This window comes from Hipposideros armiger, unplaced genomic scaffold, assembly GCF_001890085.2.
Source record: "Hipposideros armiger isolate ML-2016 unplaced genomic scaffold, ASM189008v1 scaffold_707, whole genome shotgun sequence".
In the NCBI taxonomy this organism is placed as follows: Eukaryota; Metazoa; Chordata; class Mammalia; order Chiroptera; family Hipposideridae; genus Hipposideros; species Hipposideros armiger.
Genome location: NW_017732057.1, coordinates 309,754 through 322,544, shown reverse-complemented (window position 1 = coordinate 322,544; position 12,791 = coordinate 309,754). Strand labels below are relative to the sequence as shown.

The following is a 12,791-nucleotide window of genomic DNA, read 5'->3' as shown; positions in this document are numbered from 1 at the left end:
CCTCAATAAACATCCCTTTGCGTAGATCATTATGCATATGAGAAAGTATTTCTATATGCTAGATAACTAGAAGTGGAATTTCCAAGCCAAAGGCATTGTATATTAAAACTTTGTTACATTCTGTCTGAATTCCCAAGAAAGCTGTTGTAACTATTCAGGTCATCACTATTTTCATTCCCACTTACTGGATATAAGAGGGCCTGTTTCTCCACCTAAAGATTGGACTTAACAATCATTTCCAATTTTATCAAATTGATAGGTGAAAAACAAAATCCCATTGTTTCAATATCAGTGGTTGAAAACAATAAGGTATTACTATGTGTGTACACATGGAAAGGTTTTCACAGTATAAGTGAAAAAGCAAGTTGTAGAATTATATGTATTATGATCTCATTTCTTGTATATACATATAAATTTAAATATATGTCATGTATATGTAAATGTGTGTACATATGTGAGTGTGTTTGTAGGCATACCTTTATGTAAGTCTATATAAACATTAAAAATCTCAAAAAAAATTCTCTAAATTGTTACTGTGATTCTTCCTGACAAATTAATTTGGGGACAGAGGGGTAAGAAGAGAACTTTAGTTGAGAACGGCACATAGTTCTATATTGTTTAAAATCTTATGATCATATAATATTTTATAATAAAAGAACATGATACAGATAAAAATGTTTCTCTAAATATAAAACAAAAATCTTCATTATCCAGAATTATGCAACTATAATTTCCATTTAATAATTTATTTTATCTTCAACCTCACTGAGAAATAAATTATATCCACATGATGTGTCACAATTCTTGTGTGCCTGGCATTTATCACTAATGTTATTGAACTTAGTAATACATCTAATATGGTAAGTTATAAATAAGAAATATTTTAAACATCCTTTATTAAGGCAGTCAATAATGTTAATTCTCTTATTAATTAAAAAGGGATGAAATACAAAGAAAATCTTATTATATATATATATTTGACTAGGCTCATGAAAGTAACCAAGTCATGCTAACGTACTATAAAACAAATGAGTTCCAGATTTCCATTTGTATTTCTTTCAGGAGGAGGCTTTCAGCCTCAGAGCTCTGTGTTTATCAATTTTTTTTAAGCCACTAATGGGCCAGCCTAACCCTTTTAAGTAATTTATTAAAAGATTAAAACAACTCTTCCATTGAGATGTTTTTATATCTTCAGTTTATCTATCTAAAAGCATCTCAAAATTAAAATTCTCTCCTACATTGGCAAATTAAGCACATATGTCTGGGTGAAGTATTTTTTTAGTGGCTTTGATACTCAAGATGAAATATTCTTCAAAGTGGGAAAAAAGTAGAGTATTTTGAGGAATTCAGATTTGGCTAGACAAATAATAAACTCACAAGTCATTGTTTCCCAAATGCTTTATACAAAGGCTGTGTTAATTTTCTTCCCCCAATGTTCAAAATATGCAGTGAGGAAGGAGTTACCTTCTGTATGCCAAAAATGCAGTCAGAGCTTTGTGAGCTAATTGGAAAAATGATCAAGAAAGAAAAACAAAGAATGTTATAGAACTCTATAAAGTTACGAACAAATAAAAAGTATTGTAAATACATCTAAATAAGAAAGGTATGCAAGATTTAGGATCTAGTTTCAAGTGAGCAAAAGACATTACTATACTTTCCCAAATGCAAGTTTGCCCATGAATTGCACACATTGGACTATGTTTGTGAAGAGATTTGAGTGTAGCATATATTTTCTTCCAGCAACATTCTAAATTCATATTTCACAGCAAATTAGAAAATCCTAACTGTATTTGCCCAGGCATGTGTTTAAGTGTTTTGTTGCAGTATCTAAACAGCCAGGAGAGCACTTCATTTGTTAAGCAACAAACCAGCAAACAGAATTATGTGTTACTTTGCTGAACTAACTGGATACTGGCTTGCAGAAAAGGTTCATGCCAGAGGTATACTCACAGGAAAACATCAAGGAAAAGGCAAAGAAAAAAAAAGAAGAAGAAAGGAAGACAAGAAAACACACACACACACACACACACACACACACACATACACACGCAAAAGAAAAACAGCAAGGATATGTAAAAGTTACTAAGAGAGTAAATCTTAAAAGTTTTCATCAGAGAGGGCTTCCAGTCAAGATGACAGAGAGGTAAATGCTATGTTCACCTCCTGCCAAAACCATATCAAAATTACAACTAAACTACGGAACAACCATCATTGAGAATTGCCTGAAGTCTAGCTGAACAGATATCCTATAACTAAGAATATACAGAAGAAGCTATGTCTTGACTGGTAGGAGGGGCAGAGATGCTAAATGGGCTGGTCCCACACCTACGTGTAGCAGTTCATATTCAGGAGAGATAATATTTGTTAGTGGAGATTGCAACATTTATTTGTGAAATTTTGCAGAATTCATTTTTCTATTTCCAATATTTTCTGAAGTTAAAAAATTTCAAGCTGCTGATGTAATAAAAATAAATCAGAAGAGTTATCTTGGCTGCGGAGGAACCCTCTAAGGAACAAGGGTTCTCAGCCCCATACTAGTTTCCCCAGCCCAGGGTTCCAGTCAGGGAGAGAAGTCCTCATAACTTCTGGCCATGAAAACCAGTGGAGACTGTGGTTGAGTGATACAGAGGGCTGTGGGAGTCTCAGGTGTTACTCTTAAATGGCCCACGCATGGACTTACTTGCTGATGGACTCTCTTGCTCTGAGATTCAGCTCTTGAGCAGCAGTACAAAAGGCACCAGCAACATATGGGGAGGAACTGGATTGCCTAACTTCAAGTCAAGGGCTAGAGAGGAAGTTTTCTCCCAGATAGAAATGCTGGCAGAAGCCATTATTCTTTTGTTGAGCCCTCCCCCCACCCAGTGTGCAGGCACAGGCAAGAATCACCTCTGAGTCTTCATCAACTTAGCTAATACCATTGCCCCCCAACCTCTACCCTGGTGATTCCCTGAGAACCTACCTCATCCAACTTATGGACCCACCCAAGCTGCTTGCAGTAGGTTTTCCATACAAATGGCCTATCTTGGCTCATGCTGTGCACTTTCCTAAAATCTCTCAAAAGTTCACAAACCCCCCAAAAGCAGCATCTAGCCTCAGTGTGTCCCATACCTCTTGCTAAGCATTCCCAAGCCTAGCGCTAGGGACAGCTGATCTCAGTTCACAGCTTAGCCTTTTCCAATCACCTCCAAGCCCAGCACAAGTGGCAGTCATCTGTAGCTCACTCTGTAGCTCATTACAAGTGGTCCTGGGCAGGACACAAGTAGCAGCTGACCTTGGCCTACACCAGAGCCCCTCCCAAGAGGCCCCAGAACCTATACACCCAGTGGACAGCTTCAGCCCACACCAGAGCACCACCCAGTCACCTCCACAAATGACACAGACTCAGCAAGCACCAGGGACCTGCTAAAGTGAATCCTGCTCTGTAAGGTCAGCCCCTGTACAACAGCTCCTCCACTGTAGTCAAGGCCAGTCCTCACAACCAATCAGCCTGAGGGTCAGCCCCTCCCATTGATGTGCCAACAGTAATTAAGGCTCAATTGCAACAGAAGGGTACACACAACCTACACAAGGGACATCCCACTCAGGTGACCAGGGACACGGGGCCACTGGGCCTCATAGGACACTTACTACATAAGGCCAGTCTGCCAAGACTGAGAGACATAGCAGCTCTGCCTAATGCATAGGAACAAACACAGAGAGATAGCCAAAACGAGGAGACAAACAAACACGTTCCAAGTGAAATAACAGGACAAAGCTCCAGAAAAAAAAACCTGAATAAAATGAAGACAAGCAATCTACCAGATACAGAGTTCAAAACACTGGTTATAAGGATGCTCAGTGATCTCAGGGAGAACTTCAACAAAGAGATTGGAAACATAAAAGTGGAGATAGAAACATAAAAAACACCCAGTCAAAAATGAAGAATACAGTAACTGAAATGAAGAATACATTAGAAGGAATCAATAGTAGATTAGATGATGCAAAGGATCGAATCAGCGATTTCGAAGATAAGGTAGCAGTAAACACCTAATCAGGACAGCAAAAAGAAAATCAAATCCAAAAATAAGAGGATAGTTTAAAGGGCCTCTGGGACAACATCAAGCATACCAACATTCACATCATAGGGGTATCAGAAGGAAAAGAGAGACAGCAAGAAACTGAACACATAGTTGAAGAAATAATAATGGAAAATTTCCCTAACCTTTTGAAGAAAACAGACATATAAGCCCAGAAAGCACAGAGAGTCCCAAACAAGATGAACCCAAAGAGGCCCACTGCACAACATATCATAATTAAAATGTGAAAGTTTAAAGACAAAGAGAGAATCTTAAAAACAGCAAGAGAAAAGCAATAAGTTATCTACAAGGTAGCTCCTATAAGATTGTCAGCTGATTTCTCAAAAGAGAACATTTTGATGGTTGCCAGATGGGCAGTATAAGAAGTATAAATTGGTAGTTACAAAGTACTCATGGGGATGTAAACTATAGCATAGGAAATATTCTCAATGATATTGTAATAACTGTGTATGGTGTCAGATGGGCACTAGATTTATCAAGATGATTACTTTGTAATTTATATAAATATCTAATCACTATGTTGCACACCTGAAACTAATATAATATTGCATGTCAACTGTAATTGAAAAATTTAAAAAATATTTTAAAAAAGAGAAATGAAAAAAATGTTTTCGTCACAAGAAAAAGAAAATGTATAACTATGTGTGGTGATGGATGTTAACTAGACTTATTGTGGTAATCGTTTCACAATATATACAACTATTGAATCATTATGTTGTACAACTGAGACTAATATAATGTTATATGTTGATTACATCTTAATTTGAAAAAATTAAAAAGAAAACAGCAAGAAATGTTTCCTTGGGTACCACTGGGTCTCCTGGAATTCAGCCAAAGATTAAAAGACATGTTCCATCTTTGAGGTCACTTGAATCTTTGCCTTGAGGCTCAAAAGAATCCCATTAATTTCAAGGTGGACCTATAGGATTCAGACAAATGTTACAGTGTTGATTTGGGAACCATTTGATACTCTTCGGAAAGCATCATTTATCAGACTATATCGTCAAATTCACAGGTAACATTCATTTAGTTCCATTTCCAGCTGTTCAAGTCTTCAGACACCATCAGTTTCTTACACATTTTTCTAAATGTAGAATTCTAAACACTAACTTCTGGAAGGGGTGGAGGTGGCTGAGGCCAAGCTGTTTGTAATAATGTGTGTTTGACCTAACCATGGTCAATACTGTAGAAAATCCCATGTCTTGTGTTCAACAGGTGCTTGAAGGAATACAATGGTTTGCATATCTAAAACCAAATCTGTAGTACATGTCACTGGATCTGGGGGTGGGGGGATAAATTTAAGGAGAACTGGGAGCAGGGCTGACCCTGGAAAGAAATATTAAGAAAAAAGCTTCTGTCTTCTGAGGCTCTTAAACTTTCTCCTCTTGGACCTTTCACTTACATCCGAAAGTAGGTGTTACTCCTCTTGTTTCATGTTCTGCTTGAAATGATTTGATTCCTGCCCATCTGTCTAACCTCATCTCCTCCCGTTCTCACCGTTATCACTCTGTGCACCCACAGTGTCCTTCTGTACCCCAAGGGCATGACCATGCTGACCCTGATCGCAGCTCTTCTTCCTGCCTAGAGTGTTCACACCCTCTCCAATCCTCTCTTCTCTCTGCCTAGACTGTTTTCCACTTTCTCCCAAAGGCTGGCTCTCTCTCATCATTCAGGACTCAGCTTGGGCACTTCATAAAATTGCTTTTTAAAAGCTTTCCCTGACCAGCATGACTAACATCTTTTCACTGACATTTCTCTCCACCCTATTACTCTGTTTAATATTTTTGACAGCACTTACCACTGACTGAAATAACCTCATTAATTTATTTTACTTATTGTCTGTGTTACTCAATGGAATAATAGTTCCTTGAAGAGTATCTTGAAAAGTGCATAGTGGGCTCTTAAACACGTGTGTTGAATAAGTGAGTAAATAAATACTGCAGTCACTTTAAGTCTCTTTATTGCTACACAGTGATAAGGAACCCAAGTTTTGAAGTCAGAGCTGCATTTAAATCCCAGCCTTGCTAATTACTAGCTTAATAAATTTGGGCAAATTACCAAACTTCTCTGAGCTTCAGTTACCTCATCTGTAAAGTAGGAATAATAGTATCTACTTCACTGGGTTTTGTGAGGAATGAAAAAATAAATAAAACACTGATTAAAATATCTGCTCCATAAGAAATGCTCCATAAACATTGGTGACAAAGTGTTTTTCTCAAAGGACATGTGCATTTGAAAAATCCCAGCCTAAACCTTAACAAGGAGATGCTGTGCCTTGCAACCAATGGGACACCTACCACCAGTGTACTTTCTTGGGGCAGAAAAGAGATCATATTAAGAAAGGACACTAACTAGCACCTTTCACAGCATAGTTTGAAGATAACGTTACCAATGGAGAAGTCAAGAACTGTCTTTCGGAAGGTGAGAAATGGTTGACACAGGAGTTCAGGTATTGCCAGAAGGTTACCTGAATGGTGAGTAGAAGGTCTTGTCCTGTAGCATTTCTTGGGTGAATTTACCACAGGTAAGTATTGGCCATGCTGATCAAGAAGGTGTCAGTCTCCCACAGTTGCTAACACTTAGTGAGGCTGATTGCAGTGTCCAAACTGAAGCATACAGACTAGAGGTCAATTTGTTGAATTAGAATAAGAACTCTTAACTTTCAAATGTCAAATATTCATGTTAGCCTGAGCAGTCTATTCTCTTCCTCTAAGGAAAAACAAAATCTGTGCAGGCCAAATTTTGAGGTAAAAATGGGTGAGCAAGCAAGGAGAACTATTTGTGGGTCTCAAATATTATTGAATAATATGTGCTATCAGACACTAATGCATTCATCTGTACTGCCAAATCCTTGGGTGGTGTTGGCGGGGTGCATCAGCTTCCCTATTCTAACTTCTGTTTTTTTAAATCTTTTTTTTTTTTAGCTGAGCTATCCTGCCACCTGTTGGCAGCTCAGCAGCAGTGGCAGCTCAGCTCGGGCCGGGAGTCGAACCGGTGACCCTGTAGCTCAGAGCTTGCACTCTTGAGTGAGCTGTTAACCAACTGAGCCACTGGGCTGCCCCTAACTCCTGTTTTTTAATGTTTCCTCATCTTCCAACTGATCTTTCTTCAGATACCTTAATTTCATTTATCCTGCACCTCCAGGGGTCTCACTAATTCAGCCAGGTCTCACTAATTCTTCCATTCCAGAGAAATGGAAGAAACTTTTCAGGCTCTCAATCCCATGATAATTGTCTAGAATGAATTTTCTATAATCACATTCTCAAAACATCTTATTGTTTAGGTCTTCCCATGTCTTAGTATATCCCATGTTTACTATCTCTGTTTATGAGTTCACACATTTGAAAATTGCCAGTGACGATAGGAGTCATAAGGATTTGCAGACAGTGGGACTGTTCAAAAATATTGCAGTTTCCTCCTTCCAATAACATAGTAGGACTGCAGTTCCCTACCTCCTTGAAGGAAGAGATGATCATTTGACTTACTTGACTAATGAATGAAAAAAGTGGAAGTGATATGTGACACTTAGAGAGATGGGAGTTTTTAAATGCCAGGCCTGATTAGCCACACTCACTTTCCCTCCATCACAGGATCTGGCTATGTTCCAGGCAGTAGAGACTTTATCACTCATCAGTCTTGGTCCACAAGCTCATGAAGCAGATTCCATTGCACAAACGTCATGTGTGTGAGAAATACCCCCCAGTTGTCTTAAGCCACTGAGCTTTTGCCGTTATTTACGTATGGACCAAAACCCCACCCATTCTCACTAATACGGACATGAAAATCTCTAGAGCGTCGCTTGATGACGTCTGGTTTTCTTTAGTTTGGAAGTGTTCCAGATTCATCATCTATAAAATAAGATGGTTGGATCAGAAGATACTTAAGTTTCTTCTAAACCATAAGTTATATGGCTACTTTTACTGATGACTTTCCTGAACTCTGCCTTTCAGATGATGTCCATATTGATGAATCTGTGTTTTCATTCAGGAGCCTGTTCAGATGAATTCTCAACACTTGAGTGATTTGATTGTGGGGTACTCCATTTTGGAGATCTTTTGAATACAGAACTGGTTTTTTAATAGTATAAAAGATGATTCTCAGACAATGTCTTTACTATGTTTACAAGAGATTTTTTTTCCCTAGAGTTTTGAGCTTATAGAAACAGAGTTCAGTCAAACAACTTTTTTGTAGGAAATAGTATGTAAAACTAAAAGCTATTTCTGGCACTGTGAAGAGAAAAAAATGTCTATCTAACTACTGAAAAAAATATTGAGAAAGGTAAACAATGGCTCATGGAGCTCATGGTAGCAACACTGAAATACTTAGGGAGGAAGAAAACATCCTCATGAGAAGTAAAATATCTACTATCAGGAATTACTGCAAAACAATGTTTATACTAAGTGTATCAATTACCAACCAGAGAAATATGTTCATGAGTGACAACTATTCCAAGTAGAAATTATCACTCATCATTAAGTTTTATTAATTAGCCAAGCAAATGAAAGGAAGAATGGCACTGCTGAATCTTCTACTTCCTTATTTCTCATGTGTTCATATTAAAATCTCAATACATTCCTCACTAAGGATAACATATGGAACGACTAAATTTCAGGTATTAATTCAAAGCCATTTTTCTCTCTACTATCTCAGGATACAAAATACAGCTGAGAACAAAATTAGAGCATAAAACACAGCCTTTTCTCCCCTGAGCTCAAATAACAGACTTGCAGCCAAATGGAATTTTGCCAAACTTTCTAAAATGAGTAACACTGTGTGAGCACTGTTCCCTTGGGAACTGTAAGAAAATGAGATGTCTATCACAAAGGGTTCTCCAAGAAAAACTGAAAGAAATGGGCATTTCTCTTGACCTAGAGACAAATGCAGAAAATTACAAACACCTAAGAACAGCTTAAACAAAAAAACTTGAATTTTCCCCAGATGTGATAATAAAAGATATTAAAATTGATTCAATATATATTATTCATTATTTTAACACTTATTGATTGTATGTAAGGTGCCAAGAACTGTGCTAGATGCTTTCACATGAACTGTATCATTTGGGTAAGAACTCTGCAAAATACAGATTAATTTATAGATGAATGGCTTACCTAAAGTCATGCAACTAATAGGGCCCTTTATTCAAGAGGTGTTTATTAAGGGTCCACTACATGTCAGCACTTTTCTATGCACTAGGGCGCATCATTAATATTTGGGGTCCAAGGATAAGATTACAAATTGAGACCCCTATACCATGTCTCTAAATATAGTCAGGTGTCACATAACAACAGTTCAGTCAACGATGGACCACATATATGACAGTGGTCCCATAGATTATAATGGAGCTGAGAAATCCCTGTCACCTAGTAACATCAAAGCTGTCCTAACTTCATAACACGATGTATTACTCATATATTTGTGGTGATGCTGATGAAAAGAAACCTACTGCACTTCCAGTGATATTAAAGTATAGCACATACAATTATGTACAGTACATAATGTTTGATAATGATAATAAATGACTATGTTACTGGTTTATGTATTTACTATTGATATATTATACTTTTATTGTTATTTTAGAGTAAACTCTTTCTACTTGTTAAAAAAAAAGTTTGTTAACTGACTCTGGGTGGTGTGCACACAATGTGATATATAGATGATGTATTACAGAATTGTACACCTGAAACCTATGTAATTTTACTAACCATTGTCATTCCAATAAACATTAATAAAAATAAATCAATAAATACAAAAGTTTGTTGTAAGACAGTATGCCGTGTTATGCCAGCTGTAGTCTCATACGTCTCCTGTTTACTGGGTCTCTTGATTGCATCCTTTTCTCTTGTGCTTGACTTAATTTCATGTTGTTTTGTACAGTAACGTGCTGCACAGCTTTGTAGCCTAGGAGCAATAGGCTATACCATATAGCTTAGGTGTGTAATAGGCTGTACCATCTAGGTTTGTGTAAGTGCATTCTATAATCCTCCTACAACAACAAAACCACCTAACTACGATGACTTCTCAGAACATATTCCTGTCGTTAAAGGGCACATGACTGTATTTAAAATTATAAAGAGGGGTCCAGATGTTATTGACTCAGGAGAGCCAACTGCATGCGTCTCTTCCCAAATTCACATTCAGTAATGTTGCATTGGCAGCTTGGAATTGGTCGTGGCAGAAGTATTTACAGCATGACAAATGGCAAACACTACCAATTGGGTCATTGTTGTTTTTGCAGAGAGCCTCTTGTTAAACAACTACCAGCAACACATCATGGCATATAACAACCTAATTGGTGAATCAAATATGCTCTATCCCCAACCTTAAAAAAACATGTCTTTGTAATATCCTAGAAGACCGAGTGTGAATTTAGAATTCCTCTATTCTTTGTTGTTCCACACCAAAATTTGGCAGGGAGTGGAGAGAACCAATCCCTAGACTCTAGCCCCCAGCCTGCAGCCTGAGGCCCACAGTTCTCTCCACTTCTCATCGCATTTCAACATTTATCCTGCAGCAGAAGAGAGATCATGTGGACACTGCAGAACACACATCTAAGCTTCCTTTATCTATACACCACACACACATAGAGAGCTGCCTCAAGATCACCTCTTAAGACCAGGGGGCAGTACAAGCTCAGTGGCCTGAAGAAAGAATAGCGAAAACTCACACAGACTCTGGAAGCAGACACAAGTCTTTGAAGACCTGAAACTTCAGGGCCTGACTTGCAGAGCATTATCTAGAAAGGAGGGCTGATGCAGGCTCTGGGTGGGTCCCTTGGTCCTGTAAATAAATCACTATGGAGAATGGTACAGCCAGAGTAGAGCTCCCTAAAGCCCAGGGCACAGGGCAGAGGCCTGTATTGCCTTAAAATGGGACCGAATACAGAAATCCCAAAGCTTTCGTGGAGGTCATGTTCCAGTAGGAGAAGCTATAATAGTTTAAATATTAAATATTTAAATACTTAAGACAAATTGTTTTCAACCTCACATTGGCTTAGTACCACCCATCTTTTCAGCCCAAGGAAAATAATATTAATCATTACCATTTATTGACAGCTTATTGCTTACTCAGAAATCACTAAGTTCTTGGAGACTGAACAGCTAAAAATTCAGAGCTTGGCTATTGATTGCAGTTTGCAAAATGATTACTAGTATTTATCATAATAGTTTTTGTTATGGGAAGGACTCAGGGCAGCTTCCTGCTCAGTGCGAGTATTATTAATACTTCTACCTACCCAGCTGAGTCCTTTTGCAAATTCTGGACTAGGCTTGCTCCTTGCTCATGGGTTCTGTCACCATGGGTAATAAAAGCACTGTCATTACCTGAGGATTAAAAACACATGGGCACAGAGAGCTGGTTGTTCATGTTTACCAGCATACCACTGGGTTACAAGTATATGCAGTAAATACTTTCCTATAGGCCAAACAAAAATCATTAACAGTAATTACATTTACAGAAAGGATTTGGAATGAGGGAGAGAAAAGATGTACTCGTCCTTTAATAGCTTTCTATAATTTCCCTAATAATGTGAAGGCAGTGGTATTATGGGCTATTTTCATTCTGTTCCTTATATAAAACTATATACAAACTATTATTTTCAGTATCATGAAACACTTTTGTGTGCTTAAATGATATGAAATTTTAAACCTTTATATAACTATCAAAATCGAATAGAACAGAACACTACCATCTATCAACTGTTTATACGGGAAGTATCATTGGCAAATCCTACTATTTTTCCTTCTTCAAAATAGGAAACGGTGTAAGCAGCAGAATCTTTCCATAGGTAGTAGATTTCACTGAAGCTAAATAGTTCTGCCATCTATAATACCTTCTTTTGCCCGGGACTGCTCCATGAACACTACTGTATGCTGAAAGTGATACAATATCAGTCTGCGGCCACTGGACTCACCAGGCTCCAGTGGCTTCATCCTCTGGAAACCTCAGCCACCATCAAATCTCCAAGTGATGGGTGGACCTAGAGGGTATAATGTTCAGTAAAATAAGTCAGACAGAGAAAGACAAACACCATATGATTTTACTTATACATGGAATCTAAAAAAAATGAAACAAATAAAACAGAAACAAACTCACACAGATACAGAGAACAAACTGATGGCTCCCAGATGGGAAGGGGCTCTGTGTGTGTGTGGGGGGGGGGTGAAGAATGAGTAAAATAGGTGAAGGAGATTAAGAGGTACAAACTGTCAGTTATACAATTAATCACCAGACAACAATGCACATCATAGGAAATACAGTCAATAATATTGTAATGACTATGTATGGTGACAGATGGGTACTAGATCCATCATGGTGATCACTTCACGAAGTATATAAATGTTTAATCACTATGTTGTATACTTGAAAGTAATGCAATATTGTATGTCATATAATTTTAAAATTTAAAAAATTTATTTTTTTTAAAGATTTTTATTGGGGAATTGGGGGATGGGAACAGCACTGGGGAATTGGGGGAAGGGGAGCAGACAAGTTGTTGTCCTTTTGTTCTTCAGTCTAGTTGTGGAGGAGGTTGCTTCACTGGCCCAAGTTGGCACCATCATTGCGCTCTTTCCGGGTGAGGCAGATCGGTCGCCGGCCTCTGGACGGCCGCTCACAGGGACTGCTGGCAGCTCACGCTGGCTGCTGGCTACATACGGTAGCCCATGGCAACCCACTGCCACAGGGACTGCAGCCTATGCCGTTGCCGGCGACCCACGG

The 12,791-nt window shown here is 38.2% G+C and overlaps 1 long non-coding RNA gene across 2 annotated transcripts in view; it reads right to left on the bottom strand.

Annotated features, from left to right (window-relative positions):
* The window catches only part of LOC109373327 (uncharacterized), a 436,631-nt gene that overhangs the window by 203,726 nt on the left and 220,114 nt on the right, over positions 1-12,791 (bottom strand). For both annotated transcript variants that reach the window (XR_002122201.1, XR_002122200.1), the window contains exon 3: positions 11,986-12,051. This is a non-coding gene — a long non-coding RNA (uncharacterized LOC109373327). The remainder of the gene's footprint in view (positions 1-11,985; positions 12,052-12,791) is intronic.